Here is an 18,561-nt window from a genome sequence, read left to right on the forward strand (position 1 = left end):
ACTATTTGTGTAAGTTGTCATTAAATTATAAAAATTGGAAAAACAAATGGAGTAAACATTAACATGAAGATGCTAGTCTCAGAGTCTGATTTTCTTTGCCAAGAAAGTTTCTGCATGACTATAGTAATATGGACATGGTCTGGAAATGTTTCTATCTGCTCTAGAGCATTGTAATATGATTATAATTACTATGGTGTGAATGTTAGCTATTAAATCTTGTCTATCACTAACTTACTGGAAATGCTGATACCAGGAGTTTGTCTTAAACTCTGGACAGAATTAGAAACTTTTCTATATTCTTGAATTTAGAGATTGCACCAATGAATCTTCTACTAAAAAAAGGTTTTTGAAAGAATGATTGCACATTGGACATGCAACATAGAAGTACCTTACTTATTAATACTTAAATTAATTTCTCCTCAGGGTAATAGTTATAGCACTCATCCAAAAAGACTGCATCAGTCAGTTTCCATTGCAGTCATGGGGAAGAGCTTCTTTGTAAACAATTTTATTAATACATTTGCATTGGATACATGCAGCTAAGTGTTTATAGAATTGAGGTACACTTAGGTGAAGAGGAGAATACCACTAAATATTTTTGTAAACAGTAAATGAGTTGCTCTTTTCTGTTTTGGACTTCACAGTTTTCACAAAAGATTACTATGAATCCTTTTAATCTGGTTGTAACATTAAGTGAAAAACTTAGGACAGTTTCATTTAGGAAAAAAACAGGAGAAGAACACAGCTGTGGTTGTAATCCATACATACAAGGACTAGTTTATCTCCATTTATAGAAGCTCCTTTTAATCACAAAATAAATAAATAATGCTGATAGTACACCTAGTTCCACAATTCCTTAGAAACTATGACAGTAGAAAATCATTTACAGCTTAATTAACCTAAGTTTCAGGATCACTCCACTGGCTTAGTTGAATCAGGTAAAAAATAAATAAGTAGAATACTGCATATATACTTTGTAAATAAGGATGATAAATCTCCATAAAACACAGATATCATCTTGCCTAACTTTAAAATTTCTTAAAATCATGAAGTATTGACTACTGTACCAGTACAGTGAATAATTGCATTTGGATTTTTAAGGGGATTCTACCTGAATAAGTGCTTTCAGGGTTTATATGAAATTAGTTTTAGGATATTCGTGTAATAATTTTAAAATGCAGCTGTTCAGAACACTATAGTTGGGGATTAAATTAAGAAAATTAAAGTGAATGGCTTCTATTCAGATGTTTTACTAAAAGAATATTAAGAGAAGGGTTTATACCTAATTTGATTCCATAGCGTGGAGAAAATTTCTTCTCAGCTGTTTATGGCTACAAACCTTTCACCTTATAGTAGCAGAAATTATACTGGATTTGTGATACTTCAGTGAATCATATCCATATTGTTGAGACAAATAAACCTAACATTCTGGAGATATATTGAGAAAACAAGAGTCAGGACTTCAGCAAACCAGAGGCTAGGAATCTACTCTGTGTTTACTATTGAATGGTCCTATCAGTGAATCAGCACTACATATATTTTGTTGCTGGGGACAAAAAGAAGCTTAGACCACCTCTCTTGCAAGGTCTTCTTAGACCTTCTCTCTTCTCTTCAGTACTTGAATGGAAGTATTAAATTGAAGGTCCACTAAATAAATCAGTATGGAATTGGGCTTTCTTTCACATTATCCAGAAAATATCAGAGAAAGTGACCTGATCACAAAGCCCTACATTCCACTGTATAAGAAATCCATTACAAATTAATTCAGACTACTGTATAACTTACTCATAAATTTAGGTAAGAGAACCCGAGCATCATCTGCATTTAGCAACTGCACTTGAATTTACATGGTTCAAGACCACAAAGTATTCCTGCAACACATTCAGAACTGTTACTACTTCTGTCTTATGTATTTCAGTCTGTGTATGTGCCCAAGCCTTTCAGTATTCTCATATATGAATTTCCATTCAAAAGTAGGCACTGAATTTTCTCTGGGATGCTACTCAGATTTAAAAGAAACAAGACAAAAATGAAATAACATCCTTGTGATCACAACACAGTATTTCAATATGAAATGAAAATTAAGCATGAAAGGCAATTCAGATTTGGTTAAAATGGCTCTGACCTCTAAGTTTTACATTCTTGACTTTTTTCATACTCACAACATGTTCCCTGGAACAACTTCCTCTATCTACTAGCAAGCCTCCAAGAAAAAAAAAAAATATTTTCCTTCTTTCCTCTTCTTTCTGTTCCAAAAGTTAACATCCTTCATTATATTTAAGCTTTCTGTTCTCTCCTATCTTTTCTGGCCTGTGCTCATGATTTCTGATATCCTCTAGCTGGGTTAAATATGCATGCACTTCCTCACTCCACCATGGACACCACAGACTAGCCCAGGCCGTTAAATGAATCAAGACCAAGGGACAAGTTTTTCCATCAACAAATTTTCACAGGAAACAGGTGTATAGCCCTCCTTTGGTGAAACAAATGAAGAACAACTCTACTGAAATAATTTGTATGGTCTGAGCTCCTGGTGAAGACAGGTAAGATATCTGCTATGTTGGCTGATATCATTAACAACCCAGTGCATTGGTTTCAACAGTTTTTAAAGTGCTTTAGTTCAGCTATTCATCTCACCATATTAAATCCAACTCTGTTGATTACTATTTCAGCAATATCCCCTTCAAGAGGAGTTTAAGACATTCTTAATAAGCTTCAAGGAACACCTTGCTTTCTCTCCAGTATATGAAGCTACTTAGAAAGCAGATATTTTTGTGATATTTATTACTTTTGTTATCTTTAACAACTTATATTGCAGCACATCGTTCTACTTTAAAAGGTAAAAATATTTACTTAATTTTTATTTTTAATTTCAACTATTTTTCTTAGATTGCTTCTTCAGACTCAGGACACTGTGCATGCAAAATAAATGTACTTTTCTATTTTGCTTAGCTTTCTATTTTTCAGGAAATACAGTATTTATTCCAGAAATAAAATTGTCATTGACATTAAGACTTTATTCTTTGCTTGAGTAGACGGACTCAGATCTGAACTACAGAGGATTCATGGGAATTTGTATTATCAATTCCTGCTCTCATATTACTTTCCAAAATATTATCTTTGTCATTTAAGTCTGACATTTTAAATAGAGAGTTCTTTTCTGGTCCAGGGTTCAAGTGTATCTTACGTGAAATACACAGATACTGATCCCCCTCTTCAACATGCATACATATATTTTTTTCCAGCTTAGAGTTTGTAACTCCACTCAATGTTCATTTCTCTATCTCTAAGTATAAATATTTTGCCAGCAATACTGTTTTTGTGGCATGGAATCTCATTTTCCTCTTAGTAAGTTAGGGTGTAGTTAATTTTTAAAATGGTTTTTCATATTATACTTATCCTTTAACACTGAACAGCAGTTGGTTCAGTTATAATATTGCAAGATGTTCAATACATACAATATCTCTCATTTTACTATGGAAGCACAGCTATTTATAAATAGATACATACAAAGAAGTTTAAAACACCTAACACATACATGTTACAGCTATTAAGTTATAACTTCCTTAAACAATGACAGAATTTAGAATATTTATATTGCATAGAAATAAAACACAGCCAATTTTAAATAAAAATATGCTCTTTGAGGAGTTCTGAGAAAATATTCAACTTGAGAGCCTTATCAATGATCTAATGCAACTCCCTGGACTTTTAGTTCAAGATTCAGTGAGTTATCCTTCTCCCTATAATGCTGCTCAATTTGTACATCCTTCTCAAACAAGAAGTTTCTTATCACAGTATTTTATATTAAATGAAGAACTTGCTTATAATATGAAAATTAAATGTATATTTCAATTGCACATACAATGCTCGTGTAGTAATACATTAAGTACTGCAAAAAGATCACAAAACCAATCAAACTAACCAGATTTAAACATTCAGATAAGCAAACTGGTACATCCAGTTTTCTTTACTAATATCATCTTCAAGCTTGCTCTTACAGAGCACCCTCCCTTACTTCTTCAGAAGTGAAGGATACTGTGAAGATTGTAGAACCATATTAGTACGGAAGGAGAGCACAGACAGGTTAGTCATCTCTGGAATCCAGACACAGAGACAATGCCCGAGCATTGCCAATAACCTTGAAGAATTTAAATGATAAACTTAGAGAACTCAGTTAAAAAAAACTAATAAAAAACCCTAAAAGCATCACGAAGCACCAAGTAGGGATATCAGGTCAATGCAGCTGTTTCATATTACTGCAAGTTCAATATTACTATCTCTAGAACTTCCAAACAAAAAAAACTTCAAATACAGTAATGGAAAAAGAGTTCAACAGCCTTGATTACAACCCTGGCACAGATCCTGTGACAGGTGAACTGTTCATCACAGATGACTTCAATGTGTTGCTTTGGCAGTTGACATCTGGGATGCAGCAATTGATCACAACAAAGCTGGCAAGATAAACAACAGGGAACTTATGTTGTTCAATAATTTGTTGGATTATAAGAAAGAGCTTGTATTCAGCACCAATCTGACAAGTCCTGTTGGAAACATCAATATTTATAAGCAGGGAGATTTCACTGTGAGTGACTTTGTGTCTCTGAGACATGGCATCATATAGTAAAATCCACAGGATAATTACCTACAATTCTAATCTTGACATGACTATCAACATGAGTGCATTGCTGCTGTCACAAAAATTTTGCCAAATTTAATTTACATAAATACAGAGAGAGATCACCAACTGGAAAGAATTTTTACATTGGCAATCCATGTTTGTTGTGGTTTTGTGTTTTAACTAACACATTTCCACAGAGCAGAATACACTGACAATAAAGATGCATGACATTCACAGAGAGATCAAACTGACTGGAAAAAAAGAAATGTAATAGAATTCACCACTGTAAATCCAAAGCTGCACAACATTGACTTCAAGCAAATATTTAATGCTGATACAAAATTTAAAAATGAAAAAATTAAAAGAATTTTTTTAAAAATCAACCCCCGTCCCACCCCCACCCCCTATTTAAAGGGGCAATGTCATTAACAGTTGTATCATTAATGACAGGATGTAAACACTAACTACAGGCGGATGCCATGGCACTCATTAAAAAAAAGTGTGATTGTCCATCCAAAACAATCTCTATATTCTCTGAGAGTAATCTCTCTCCCTCACCTACCAAGCTCACTGTCATAAAACCCATTTTACAGGTGTGGCTCAGTAACATATCTGTACATCCATGCCTATATCTATATTTATATTAGTTGGTTGATATTCTGTTACATGATTTCCTGTGTCTGAAATCTTCAGTGACTTCGTCAGCTCATTCTCAGTAATTTATCTGGACTGCTTGTCCAAGCTTATTTTTCCATACTATAAAAATAAGCCTATAAAATCTCTGTATTACTGTAAACAAGAAAAATGCTGCAAAATAAAAGATTTTCATGGTAAACTTAGTTTTGATGAGTTCAGCTGTTTTTTTTTTAAGTTTCAGCATAAGTTCAGCATTAAGTTTGGCTTCTTAAATTCCTGTTTGCAGATAAAAAAAGTATTAAAATATTCTGTCTATATTACTTAAAGAAATAATACATATGCAAATTTAAGTAATCCCAAAACCTAAACATGATTACTACAGTTACTCAATATCACATATATCTGAAATAGCAGCAGGGAGAAAAATGTTTTCAGCTAATGATAATCAGTCAGTACTCAAAACCAACTGTTAGGCTAGTCTTTTCCCCTTTTACAATAGTCTTTTTATTGGAGGCAATGACATATAATAGAATCTTCTATATGTTTTATAACATTTGTGTTTTTATTCCTCATTCTCACCATATAGTTTTAAAAATAAAGTCAAGGATCCAAAGAGGAAACAACAATGTGCTAAGTAACACATTTCAGATTTAAAACAAAGGATAATTTTTACCCTCTCATTTAAAAGAAAATGGTATGATCACCAAGTTTGAAACAGATCAACTTCCATGCTGTCCGATAACTCTTTAAGCAGATTTATTACCATTTTGGAAGAAATCCATTATACAGAGAGCTGCCTATAATAACTTCTACACGTTCATAGTTCACATTAGAACATTCTTTTCTTGCTATTTAGAATTAACATGGAGCTAGAATATTAGGAAACCAAACAGAAATGAAACAAACAACAACAACAAACCCCAAAACCATTGGGTCAGACTGTTCCTTTGAAGGCAAAGCAGCATTGTTTTAATGTAATAAAACTAAAAACATAAGAAAATGCAGAAGGCATGAAGCAAATCTCAGATACTTGCTAACACAAACTTTCTAAAACAAACTGTTAATATATTTTTCTCTGTCTTAAATAAACTCAAGATAGGATATTCTACTTGAAGCAACTAATTTGAGTAGGGAAGAAAACAACAGGAATGCCCCAGGTGACATTGATTACAAAAGGGTTTTTTTTCATTTCTGCAATCTGTAAGTCAAAGTCCGAAGTATGTTCGCATACTTTTTTCAATTTACTCACAGAGTATGAAGTGACTGCTCTGTTTCAAAAATCTGTATCAGATGTAAATATATTTTTCAGTCAGATTACCATAGGATCTTCAAAATGTATTGATAAAGAGCTTTAGATTGGTCAGAAACAGCATACAGTTTTATTCAAGATTATAGTATACTCTTTGTTGTTGTTTTTAATCTAGGAGTGGAAATAACTTATCAGTAGTACTTCAGACTTTTTATTAAGGCATCTTATGTGATATACTCACACAAAAAGAACACAATCAAAGACAACTAACTGTTAGGACAATAAATTTATCACAGAACATTAGGTAGCACTATATGTCACAATCCTATATTAAGAAATCATACTGAAGGAATACATATTATCTTATCTGCAAATGCAAGGAACTCAAGACATATTTTTTGAAACCATCCATCAATTTGAGGATTCAAAAATGGTTTAATAAGAGACCTGAAAAAGTCTCCTTGGCTTATCTTTCTGATATTGTTACTGTTGAATGAAAAAATGGATATATTTTGTTGTTGTTAATCTTCCCAAAAACACTTGAACTTGAAATCCCTCTGAGATTTACTGTTTGCAGAAGGTACTCTCCAAATGTAAAGTGAAATTCACTAAGAATTTCATGATTTTCCTAGAGCTAACAGGGTAGCGACAGATGCAAATGGAACAATGTTTTGATATGATATATGACAGAGTATGAATTTTGTCCTACTGGTATATATTGGATGACTAGTTTGAATAAATTTTGGTGAAAAATCTAAAAGTTTGTCATTTTTTATAATCATTAGATTACCTTTTCTTTCAGCTAGTAGTTACCATCAGAGAAGTTGGACTTGCCTAGAAATTTTTCAAGTAATAAAAATTATATTCATTTGAAACAAAGAAACAAAAAAAACCAACCACATAACACTGTATATTTGTTACTGGAAATTCCTGTACAGTGCATCTGGTTCTAACACTTAACTGGTGAAACACTGTATTGCACTGAAAAATGTGCCCCCACAAAAAAGAAACCACAGCAAAAAATTAGCTGAATAAAGCACACATTGAATGCAAACTACATATAAAACACAGATGACACTAGGGCAGCACTTACTAATGTGCAGTTCCTTGTGCTCTTGCTGATCCAAAATGAGCAGAAGTTCACAACTCAGGCTGAGGTGCCACATACACAGCTTTAGACAAGTCAGTCCCATTGACAAACAGAAATAAGATAGACAAGTACCTGAAACCCTGACATTAGACCATGCTCAAAAACACTTGACCAGTTGTAGATCAGTCTCAAAATGCATTCTCATTGTCTTTTGTCTTTAAATAATAGACATGAAAGAGATACTGCCTTTATGCCTTATTCAGTATCTCAGAAGCAAACTGACTCATTCAGAAAATAGAAGACACTAACTCCATCAGTGAGTAATTAAATTCATTGAGTACATCTCATTAGGGAATTTTCTAACTGGCTAGTTGGAGGTTAGCACTTTTTTTTCAAAGCTTTTTCCATTGCTTAGCAAAGAATGCAAAATCCCTGCAAGTAGAAAAAGAGCATGGAAAAGTTTGCACAGTACATGCAAGATGGGAAAAAAAAAAAAAGAATCTTAAAGTGAAGATCTTCCTTTCAGATTTAGTTCAGCTTTTCCTCTAATGACTGCTTAATGTGAACAACCCACTGAGCAAATGCTCTAGCCTTCAGTTTTTTAAACATTATTAATGCATACCTGCTCCTGCAGACCAAACTTATTTGCCTACATCTCAGAGCACGGTAGAAATTGCAACATTTCTTTTGAGAAACTGTATGCAAATATCTGCCAAGTCTTGGGATTGGCCAACTTACTCACCTTCATGTTTCTATACAGAAATTAAGTATACTAGGCTGTTGAGTTTTAGGACGTTTTCCAGGAACCAGACATGAAAAATAGCAACAATGGTTTAACCTGCATATGTTAGCAAATCTTTCCAGAGTAAGCAGTTAATAATTAGTCCATATCATGTTTATTTAAATAATTCATCTTTTTCAATTAGCAGAAAAAAATAATAATTTTGTTCATTATCAGGAACAGATAAGGTTGTAGTTAGCAATCACAGTGATCCATACCTCATTAAAAAAATAGTACTTATCAAGAGTTCCATTCTTTACCTGTACCAATACATCAGATAAGGATCCTCATGGTACATTTAAACAAGTGGAAAGCAGTAAAATAAAATTAAGAGACAGATTTTTTTATATTAATTGCTTCACATAAAATTTGCAATTGACCTTTATCTTTCTCTTAGATAATTTATCTTGAGATTAAAATACTCAAATATTTGAAACTGTTTTCCTTTGTTGCATAAGAACATATACATATTGAAATATTATTCAGATAATTGCCTACTACTTATCTCCAAATCAAAAGTTTTAGATTAAAAACTGGATCTGACATTATACTGTATTAACCACAATGAACTTTGTGGTTGGGAGCACTATGAAAACATACAAATTTATGGTATTAGCCATGATAGCTATGTGACTTTAGCTGTAAGTTTATTTCACTGCCTGACAGAGTTGCTGATTATTTTCAAAGCTGCTATCAAGCAGGAGACTGCATGCATCAAGATTAATTGTTCATGGGGAAAAGAAAAACAAAGCAAAACAAAAGCGTTAAGAGCAGAAGTAGTTTCTTTAAAGCAATGTGTTTATTTTCCTGTATTAACAAGCTTCTTTAAAAACATGCCTCCCTTTCTAATATTTCTGAACCAAAAGCATGAAGAACATGGCAGAATGCCAGGAATGTCAGAGCACTAGAAATAACATGCCAACAATGTCAAAGAAGGATGAATAATAATGGAAGAAAATAGAAAGGTCATACACCTTGTCATAAGAATAAGCAAAGAATTTTAATATTTTATATGAAGGGTATCTGGAATATACAATAAAAATCAAATTGAAATGGAAGAGAACAATTATAGTTCACTGGGATGGCTTAAATTTCATATAAAACTTGGAAGAATTATGTGAGATTTTTCCTACCACAAGAAATGTGGACATATTCAAACAAAAACTTATCATTCACAAATAATTCTAGAAGGAACAAACTCTCACAGAAAAAGAAAGCACAAGAAAAACAGGAAAAGTCTTTGCCAAAAATTCACTTGAATTTAAGACAAAACCTTAAGCTTGTGCGTAAGTTACAAGAAAAAGGACAATCAATGACCTCAGTACAATGAATTTAAGTATACTTCATGTAAATAAGGCTCCTTCAATACTGAAAGGAATATTAAGAATATGAAAATACCAAATCAGTTTTGACAAAACTGATAAGTGAACAGTTGGATACATGCCAGCGCATGTATTCAGACAAGTCTCAAGAGTTAAATCTTCTGATTTCTTCAATACCAAGCCACCAAGAAATACCAATATGGAAACTCTTTCAACACAATTTAGAGAAACATATAAAAGGAAAAGAAAAATTATAATATTATCCACACTACCCTATTTTGGTATAATCACTTTTTATTTTTATAGTTTTGTTACTTTTTGAAAAAAGTTTTCTTTTTGTGTGTGCATTTTCTGGTGCAATGACCTTGAAAACTGGTAAAAAAAAAAATTAACAGAATATGTCAAAAGTGTGCATACATGTCTGTATAAAGGAAAATTAGCAAGACTATTTATTTAGCAACAGTTTTTAAATTTGACAGAGTTAGAAAATGAAACAAGCTTTCACACTCTTTACAAGAGGAACAACCAGAAGGCAAATTTTTTGGAAACTCCCCTGTATAGCCATGATACGAAAGGCTTGCAGGGCTAATGCCATTTTATGAGATAATTTTATAAACATCTTGGAATTCTTCCCTTAACATGCTGAAATTCAAAATTTCACATTCGAATAAAGTAAAAGAATGAAATAAAGACCCTCTTTAAAATTCAAAAATAGATTTATAGGAATTAATATTAAAAGAGGGAAAAAAACATGCCTACTGACAAGAGAAAGCATTCATTCATGAAATAACAGCAGTGGATTTCAAAACTAATTTATGTGTTTCTACAAAAGATAATGAAGAATTTAAAGGAAATGCCCTTTTCAGTTCTAATTGTTTTTAACTTCATAATACCAGCAATATCTGAGAAAGCACTGCTATTCTGGTAATATTGTAATATTAGCTGTAACATACAGAATGACTAAAGTTAATTGACTAAGAACATGATACAGCTAAAGAAACAGCTGAAAAATGCTTCCAGCCCTTTCTGCCAAAATGCTGTTCCAGATACTTAGAAAATTAAGAATAACAGTTAATTTCAATACAGTGAAACACTGTAGCATTCTGTGTCTAGTAAACAAGACAAAAACTAACATTTCTTTTCTCCCCACATGCCCGTTCCCCTCCTTTCTTTCTTCTCTTCACAAAAGGGCCAACTGTCATTGGAGTTTGTGATCACGTCAAAACTCTTTAGCTTCATCCCATGGTTATTTTCATAGAATCATAGAATGACCTGGGTTGAAAAGGACCACAATGATCATCTAGTTTCAACCCCCCTGCTATGTGCAGGGTTGCCAACCACTAGACCTTCTCAATGCTATATATTTTTTGAAATGTAAGCAATAGGCAAAGAATTTAAATGACGTTGTCTATGCAGACATGCATATAGTCAGGACAAAAGGGCCATTTTCTTCTAAGGCAATGGCTGCTCAGAGCTGCAATGCCCACATTTTGATTTCTGCTGGTACATGATAGGTTAACACCTATCACAAGAAAACGGATGGCATGGCCATGCAGACCTCAAGACTGCTTCCAGCACAGACAGCCCCAGAACCTTGCTGTTGGGCTGTGGATCTGGGCCTAGGCCCTTAACATTTTCCTAGAGTGGCTTAGACCACAGACCAGCAGGGTAGGCTTAGTGCTGGCCTCAGACACCATCTTATGACAGCAGGGGGAACCTGCTAAATTAAAAGATCTTCACTACATTGATGTGCGCCTGGAGCTATGCTCCTCAGTAAACAGCAATGGTGAAGCATTCAGGTGCTTAAGAAGGCTGTATCCATTTTCCCAGGAAAACATCTGAAGCAGTATGATCAGCCCACTGCATCAGTTCACATGCACAGCAACATTTGGACAACACACAGCAGGGAGAAGCCAGCTTCATTCCTTTCCTCACTCCACAGGTTTGAGAGACTTCACCTGCAACCACCTCTTGTGCAGTCATCCAGGTAGGAGGCAGTGTCTCAATGCCCTCACCTTGGGTGCTGTCTTTGGCACACCTCTAGAGACCTGTTTCTGGCTATAATATAATGATTCACCTTGTTTCACACTAGGGCCTAATCAATCTCAGCCTACTTAATATGAGCCCTTCTGGTTCCAAAGGGTGTTGTTGGTCATCAGAAATAAGCAATCTGGCAAATACTACTGCATTAAAGCAGTTATGCCTGTCTTTTAAAGTCATGACAACAAAAAGAAGCACTTATAGCAAGATGTATTTTCCAGAGAGCTACAGCACCAATAGTGCTGTTATCACTTGCTTACTTGCACAAGTCCTTGAGCAGAGGCCCATGAACAGCCAGCTGCTGAGTCCCTGTTGAAGGCAACTGAACACTGCACAGCATTCACTTACAGAAAAGTTACTTCAGCTGGGATGATGCCGGCAAAAGGGAATTTCAACCATGCTAACCAAATCTTTGTCAAAAAAACCTGATTCTTGAAATCACTGAGGCAACCCTCAAGTAACACGTTATTTATATTACATTGTTTATCATGAAAAATTGTATTTGATGTATTTGACTATTTGAAACAGTGCCATCTGGTGAACCTCCCTAAAACAACCTAAAATAGATCTCAATTTTAACCATCTTTTCTAGTCGGCCTTCCTTTCAACTCTTGGTGGGTAGAGACAAGAATATTTTTAAGATGTCACTATTAGTCCTATTGCTAGAGTCTAGTTCAGTCTCCATAAGACAGACTAAATATAAGGGGGAAAGAGAATAAAAAAGTAAAAGAATAAAACATACCTTTCTCAAAGTTCCTTTCCTGGAAAGACATAGTTGAAGCCGATAGCACAGACTTTCTTAGCTATTCTAAGAACTTCACCTCCTAGGTTTGGAAAAGTATTTAGTTCTCATTCTATTTCAGCCTTTGAAGCAAAATTCTTTGTCACCTATTGTATAATCAACAAATATACAGAGTGGTGTTGTCAGGCTGGTATCTACAGATCATACAGCTAGGAAGATTATCACATTGTAAAGGGATAATCAAGAACAAATGAAAATGCTCACAGAAAAAATTCCAAAAGGAGCAATCTCCAGAAAGAGATCCTTCCTCAGTGTCAGTCAGCCCTTGAATGGGGTCTAGGAGAGGTGGAGCCAGGCTCCACCCCTTCCAGTCACATAGGTGAATTGCCTTCACCTGTGCTCCCATGACTGACTCAGTGCTTGCCACAGATTATCAATCAGAAGTTCAGGCCATGATTCAACAGTTCCCATACACCTATGTTGAGATATTTGACTTTTTTTTAACTATAGTTGTTACCAAATTCTTGTAAACAGCAAATATACATGAGTATTGGAAGGAAAAAAAAAAGAATTGTAAGGAACAAAGAAATGAGGTAATACAAAGAAAAAAAGCTAATAATGCTCAGAAACGTATCAAGACTTTTTCTCCCTTTCTATCTTGGTCTTTCTAGCACACAGGGCATATTAGAATAAAGAGACAGAGTGTAAAAACCCAGATCTGGTTTAAAAAGAAAAGGGTGAGGACATCTATTAAGGAGCTATTCAATTAGAGTTAGTTTGCTCTTTTTTCTAGTGTGATCAACACTTTGGTTATCAAAGGATTAAATGTTCTAATTAACTTTGATTTCATCCTTTAGTGTCTTCAGTGTTTATCCTAAATTTAAGTTAAGCTAAAAAATTATTTCTGACAGGTAAATTTGAACAAAGCAATGCCCAGAGCAAATTCTGCAGGCTTTTAAAACTCAAGATCGTTTTGAAACTTTCAGTCTTGAGCTTTCTTTCCAGCTATGTGAACAATTTCTTCCTCACAAAAATCTATAATTCCACACTCTCTCCCATCTCCAGACACTGGAGATGGATGGGTAAATGATTTTCAGCAGTGCTGCATTTCTTCAGAGTTAAGCAGAGATGGACAGTTTGCAAGTTAAAATGCACCCAAATCTCTATAAGAACTACAAAGTATTTTTCCCTCTTTTTCTTATTCTTAAGGGAGTAGGCATGTAAAGACTGAAATCGTTCTACCTAACATCAGCAAAAGAGGATCAATGCATATGTTTACGTAGAAAAATATGTAACATTTCATTATTTTGAGCTATTAATCCATGAGAAGCTTGACTCTTGTTATTGTAACTGTGTCCACAGCAGAGGCTTAATGAATAAGGAAAAAGTGGCAAAGACATATTTTCAGGGCTTTCCTAACATAAGATTGACATGAGCATAGCTTTAACTTCCATTTTAAGACTCCACATTGCAGCTGGTAGAAAAAAAATGGAAATGGATGAAAAAAATCTTCGCTTTGGATAATAGAAAAGGAAACTTCAGTTTCAGAGTACCTTTCTAAATCTAAATAATCTAGACCTCATATATAATTAAAGACATCTCTCAGAAAACTTACCTATATTACAATTCTAATAGAAAATATCTATGCCTACAGGAAATTATTCCACTGAAGGTCTATTTCCAGAAGCAATGGTACAGGTGACCTCTGGCAATAGTCAAAGAGAAAAGCATACAAGGGAATTTCTCTTATCTTTTCAGGCGTAAAATAGATGGAGAACACTAAGATCATTAAAAAGGAAAGAACTTTCTGTATATGCCCTCTACCTCAACCTTGTCTAGAGTTCAGACCCACTTGTGACACTTTAAAGCCAATCATAAAGAAGTGCTTATGAAACTCTTCAGCTACTTTACATGTAAGAAATCATTTTTCACTGTATTCTTGCCCTTTGTTGCTTTGATCTTTTCTTTCTAATACAGAATTTATCAGATTTGGGATTTTGTTGATCTCTGCAGAATATTACCAGTATCATTTATATTTCTCTGGTAAGATCACGTCTTTATTCAAGGTGTTTATATTCATATCTACATAGAGATTTACAAGGCATATATCTTTTTTTGCTCTTCCTGCTGACCCTATAGAATCTCATATTTTTTTAGTATTGTAGTTTTACAAATATCTTAAGTGTAGTAACAAGATAATTTTCTAGAATAATAGAAACAGTAATGAACTTTCAGTTTTTTTAAAAATAACTGATTACAATTGATATTATCATACCACAAACTTCATGAATAAAACTTATTGCTAACATAGGATATTCTTACTATCCATGAGCTTGAGCCAGAACAGTTATTTTTCTTACAGTTGTCAAATGTGACAAGACAATTTGACTCAAAAAGAATTGTCTCTCAGAAAATCATTTTATGTTTTAGGAATATTTGCTTACTTTCCTAACAGCTTACATGTCACTACCCACTTCCTTCCAATTATTTCAGACAACACGGAAGTCTGCCAAAAAATTAGGACAATCCAGTCTCCTGTTCACCATACGCTTTAGCAATGGTGCTGTAGAAACAGAGCTCCTAAACTTCCTAGCAACTAGGAAAATCAAATAGCTGCTGTAAAGTCACTGTTCTCAAGTTCCCTGGACTCTAATTCTTTCATTTGGATACTCATTGGGAACCAAACACTCTTGACATTAATTATTTCAGCAATTAAATTCAGTGTAAATGCTCTCTTCTTCTGAGCTTTTGGTATAATTAATTCTTCTAAAACTATGAACTATATCATATAAGTAGAATTAATTCCTCCTTTAAAGAGAATTAATTATGGAGATCCAGTCACTGGTGGATGCAAGAAAAGTCAGATGTTCTTTGGGCACACCAGTGCTGGGGGGTAAAAACCTCGAAGTTTCATAAGCATTTTATTGCTTATTTCATCTTCCCTAAGCTACTTAAAATTTTGTGAGATATAACTGCTTGGGCTGTAGTTGTTGTGCACCTTAATATGAAGGACAGCAAAATGCATACAACAGGAGTTTAGAAAAGGGCTTGAAAGAGAACAAATTACATCAAGAAAAGTTGAGAAACATAACGCTTACAGTTCCTCCACTTTAAGAGCTATATTTTTCTAAATTTCATTATTCTGATTAAGTTAGACTTAGCCTTAAAAGTGGCAGAATTCTATATGTTTTGTCACACTGAATTTACAAGAAAAATGAGTCAATTTCATTTTTTACATTGTGTGGAACCAAGGTCATCAAAACAACATTTACTGCAAACACCTTACTAATGTCCAATTGAAACAAGAAAAGCATTCTAATCATGCTATTTGTTTGATTCGGCAATGAGTTCCTAGGCATAATGAGTGGAAGGTGATGGCATTTGATAGCCAGCTGAGAATTTAACTTGTCAAAAATGAATGGCTTTTAATATGGGAGGAATAAACCAAATATAATGACAAAATCATCCATCCCATTATCAGCTCATTAGACATATTTTCTAAGATCTAACAAGTTAATTTGATTCCTTGATTTTTTTTTATTGCGGTAACAGACAGTCATTACAGCTTGATGGAGTGAGATGAAAATGCTAGGTCCTGTATAGTAAGATACAAAGTGTATGTGGAAGGTGTAGGCATGTTTTTTTCTTCTTTTCAGTAGGAATGCAAAAGTCCCATCAATAAATTGAACAAATAACCAACAGTTTCACAAACAACAACAAACAACACTAGAAGTTCTCAAAAATATTTGGTAGACATTCATATGAGGAATTTGATGTGTCACTCACCATTTAGTGAGTGACACATGTTACCAGATGATTCCTAAATGAAATTTAAAAAATTGTCTTTATGAAAAGCTATCTGTATTTCCTCAAGCTCTGTGTCTGGCATGGAACTTACTGTTTACTGTTACCCATGCCTAACTGTACTGGAATTGGAAGTATAATGGCCAAAATACTACAGATAAACATGCAGGAAAGCACAACACACCAGTGTTATAATGGGATTTACAGTCTCAAGAGATTCATGAGCAAGTTCAACAGAAAAAAGAATCTAAGTAAATTTTGAAATGTTCAAATTTTGAGAAAATCAAAACCAATTAAAATCACTTCAATGCATATGCTGATTCATTCCCTATTAATTTCTATGCTGCTCCGAAAACTCTTCTAGTGAATATTCAGGTTAAGTTTCTCTTGTAGTAGGATCATTTTCTCACTATCTCCAGGCACTAATGTGTTTAGTGACCTCTGTTCCTAAGGGCAAAAATCACAAAAAGATTCCATTTTTTGCATAAGTACCTAAACTGTTGGAAGAACAAATCACAACTTAGTAACTTTTGTTACTACCAAAAAAAAAAATGGTGATATGTTTTACATTTTAAGCATTAGGTCTCATTATTCTTACTTATGCAGCACAATTAATAACTTCACTCTTTACCCTTGGTGGTCAAAAACATTCTGAGGAAAAAAAACAACCAAATTCTATGACAGAAGTCAACATCTCTTGAAATGCAATAGCTGGATCACCTGTTTATATCCAGCAATCATTAAGGTGAGCACTATTATAAGAGCATCCCAGAAAATAAACTGTTCATCACTTTTACCTTGGGCAAAGAATGATCACAAGCTCTGTGACAAATACATCAGAACTCATTAAACAGGAGGATCATGAATACCAACAGACTACTCAAGCCATGAATTTGCAATGGTAAAAGCAAATTATCTCCATGGGCTTTGAATCAGGTATTAATGGTGTGTATCCAAATCCTCAGGAGGTGTAAGCTAGTGTAGCTCCATTGACTTCAACAGAGAAAGATAGTGGTCTGCTTGAAAGAATTCCTCTTTAGGGAGCATTTCATGTTGTGAGATTTGTACCTATATCTTTGTTTTTATTCATTCACACTCATCTGTGCATTCATCAGATTTCACACAAGAGCCAATTAAAAACCCTTTGAGATTGAGTTCTGTGCACAAATAATTTAAAAGTCCAGAAATGTCAATTAAAATAATGTAAAACATTCACAAATTGAAAACAAAACCACCATAATTTGCCAATAGTTTAGATGATGTAGAATTAAACCACAAAACATTCAGGTTAAACAAACAAAAAAACCACAAGTAGTTCAATCAAACTGCAGAACAGGAACTAATAAAGACTGTCCTCCAATATGTGTCCCATGATGCTTTATTTTTTGAGTAAAGAAAGGTGTGAACACAAATAGAATCTTTCCTTGAAGATGACTCACTCACAAGAGTTATCTACTGGATGGATTTCCTGAAGTATCTAGTAACAAGAGCTTACCTTCAGTCTTTTCTCTCACCTGAGACATTTTTACAAGTTGTATCCCAAGTATATGTTTTCATTCACGTGTAAGGGTTAGCTGTCATTAGAGAATCTCCACTTGTCAGTTATGTTTCAGTCAAGAGATTCATTAGATTTGCATACAAACAAGATAATTCTATGAGGGCTTTTTGCCACAGGAAATCAACACCATGCTCCCAAAATATCTTAAACTGAGTAAGTAAAAAAACACAACGGTCTAGCGTTCTCAATATACTATTACAGAATCTATACTTTACAGACTATTATCTTCTACTACTTGTTCATCAAAAGAGATTTAATTCACATTTGTTTCCTGAAATTTGAACTTCAGTACTTACTAGAAAAACCAAACAAATGAAGCCAACTAACAATAAAATAGTACTGATATGGTATCAGTTTTGTAACAATGGATTCATTTCAGATTACAAATGATGAATTCATGTTCACTCCTGTGAGATTCCTGCAGTATAGGTTGAGCTCAAGTGTACCTTTGGTGTTTTATTAAAATCACAAGCCACTCTGTTTATTAGATCTAGAATTCTGATGTAAACAGCAGTATTTTGACCAGAAACTATAAAAATAACATTAAGCTTCCATACATTAGTATCAGTTTAGTTGTAAACTACTCAGACTTTCATGCATGTCAACTTGAGGAACTTGTAAGTATGTGTGTAAGTCATTAATTATTCCTTTCCAATTATTTATACTGAAGACTTTTTCTTCTTGTACTGCCGTTCATTATACAAGCTAACAATCTTAT

This window comes from Gallus gallus, chromosome 4 (genome assembly GCF_016699485.2).
Source record: "Gallus gallus isolate bGalGal1 chromosome 4, bGalGal1.mat.broiler.GRCg7b, whole genome shotgun sequence".
Lineage (NCBI taxonomy): Eukaryota > Metazoa > Chordata > Aves > Galliformes > Phasianidae > Gallus > Gallus gallus.